The following is a 2,595-nucleotide window of genomic DNA, read 5'->3' on the forward strand; positions in this document are numbered from 1 at the left end:
TGGTTGCAGTCGTCATTGTTGTTTTGGCAGGTCCGGGCTGGGGATTCGAACCCACCACCTTAGGTGTACGTGGCTGGCGCCCTAGCCGGTTGAGCTATAGGCGCTGAGCCAAGACTCTATCTTTAAATACAATCACATTCCATGATACTAGGGGTTAGGACTTTACTATAAATTTGTAGGGGACACAATTGAGGCCATAAAAACCCTATCTTGAATATTAGATAGAACTAGACAGAACATCAACAAGGAAATTGAAGACTTGAAGGACATTATAACCTCCTAGACCTAGTAGGTATCTATAGAACACTGTATCCCACAACATAATAGTATAATATACTTTCTCCTACAGTGTTCACGAAACATTCTCCAGGTTAGACCATAAAAGAAACCTCAATAAATTTAAGAGGATATGATTAATATAAGATATGGCCTCTTACTATGTGGAGTGTAATGAGAAGTCACTCCATGGGAAAAAATGGGAAACTCATGGAAATTAACCAACATACTCATAATTACTCAGATGGTGATTTATAGCCATAAATGCCTATATTAAGAAGAATGATCTCAGGTCTGGTGTAGTGGCTCTCATCTTTTAATCCTAGCACTTTGCAAGGTCAGGGCAGGTAGATTGTGTCAGCTCAGGAGTTCAAGACCAGCCTGAACAAGAGTCAGATCTTGGCTCTACTAAAAATAGAAGAACTAGTCAGGGGTTGTGACAGGCACTTGTACCCCCATCTACTTGGGAGGCTGAGACAAGAGGATCACTTGAGTCCAAGAATTTGAGGTTGCTGTGAGCTATGATGCTGCCATGGCATTCTACCCAAGGAAACAGAGTAAAACTGTCTCCAAAAAAAAAAAAAAAAAAGCTCAAATAGCCTAAAATCTTCAACTTTAAGACACTGAAAAGAGTAGACTAAACTAAATGTAAGTCAAGCAGAAGGAAGGAAAATAAAGATTAGGGTGAAAATTAATGAAATATAGAATAGGGATAAAAGAGAAATCAATGAAACCAAAATCTCATTCTTTGCAAAGTAAACAAAATTCACAAAACTTTAGCTTAGATTGATCAAGAAAAAGAAAGAAGGACAAATTACTGGAATCAGAAATGAGAGAGTAGAAACCACAAACCTTCCAGAAATAAAATAAAAAGCATTAGGAAGGAATGTGACCAGTTATATGCCAACAAACTAGATAACCTACATGAAATAGCAAATTCCCAGAAACATACAAACTACCATGACTGACTAAAAAGAAATGGACAATCTGAATAGACATAACATGTAAAGAGATTGAATCATTAATCAAAAATTACCCCAAAAGAAAAGTCCAGGTGCAGATATGGTCTTGGCTGAATTCTATCCAACTTTAAAAAAAAAAAGAGAGAGTCTCACCCTACCCCCTGGGTATAGGGCTGTAGCATCATTATAGCTTATAGTAAATTCAACTGTTGGGGCTCAAGTGATTCTCTTGCCTCAGCCTCCCAAGTAGCTGGGACTACAAGCACCCGCCACAATGCCCCTTTAGTTTTTCTAGGTTTAGTAGAGATGGTGGTCTCACTCTTGCTCAGGCTGGTTTCGAACTCCTAAGCTCATGCAATCTAATTGCCTCAGCCTCCCAGAGTGCTAGGATTATAGGCATAAGCCACCGTGCCTAGCCCTCTACCCAACATTTAATGAAGAATTAATTCCAATTCTTTAGAAACTCTTTCAAGAAATAGAAAAGTAGAGAACATTTTCCATCTCATTTTGTGAGGTCAGTATTACCCTGATACCAAAACCAGACAATGATATCAGAAGCAAAAAAACCATAGAGCAATGTCTTTTATGAGTATGGATACAAAAATCATTTACGAAAAACTATCAAACCAAATCCAGCAACATATAAAAAGAATTGTTTACCACAACCATGTGGGATTTATCTCAAGGATGCAAAACTTTACATTTGATAATCTGTTAATAAAAAAACAAGTCTTATGATCATGTCAGTAGATGCACAAGAAAAAAAAATCCCACAGTTTACATCATACTTGGTAGTGAGAGAAAGTGTTCTCTGTAAGGTTGGGAATAAGATAAGGATGTCCCTGATACTTCTGTTCAACATTGTACCCGAGGTTTTATCTATCATAATCAGTCAAAAAAGAGCATTAAAGGGCATCATGATTGGTGTTTTTTGGGGGGCGGGGGGGAGACAGAGTCTCCCTCTGTTGCCCTGGGTGCCATGGCATTATCATAGCTCACAGCAACCTCAAACTCGTGGGCTCAAGCTTCAGCCTCTTGAGTAGCTGGGACTATAGGTACCTGCCACACCACCAGGTTGGTTTTTCTATTTTTAGTAGAGATGGAGTCTCGATCTTGCTCAGGTTGGTCTTGAACTCCTGAGCTCAAGCCCCGGCCTCTTAGAGTGCTAGGATTAGAAGCATGAGCCACCATGTCTAGCAAGGTTGTTAATAAAGAAGTAGAATGGGCTCGGCACCTGTGGCTCAAGCGGCTAAGGCGCTAGCCACATACACCTGAGCTGGCCAGTTTGAATCCAGCCTGGGCCTGCCAAACAGCAATGACGGCTGCAACCAAAAAATAGTCAGGTGTTGTGGTGAGC

At 40.0% G+C, this 2,595-nt stretch overlaps 1 protein-coding gene across 1 annotated transcript in view; it reads left to right on the forward strand.

The window, feature by feature from the left end:
• DIAPH1 (diaphanous related formin 1) overlaps window positions 1-2,595 on the forward strand; it is a 120,007-nt gene that overhangs the window by 92,303 nt on the left and 25,109 nt on the right. The gene's annotated exons all lie outside the window — the stretch shown is intronic.

The sequence above is a fragment of the Otolemur garnettii genome, unplaced genomic scaffold (assembly GCF_000181295.1).
Source record: "Otolemur garnettii isolate 467f Iridium unplaced genomic scaffold, OtoGar3 scaffold00003, whole genome shotgun sequence".
NCBI classification, from domain to species: domain Eukaryota; kingdom Metazoa; phylum Chordata; class Mammalia; order Primates; family Galagidae; genus Otolemur; species Otolemur garnettii.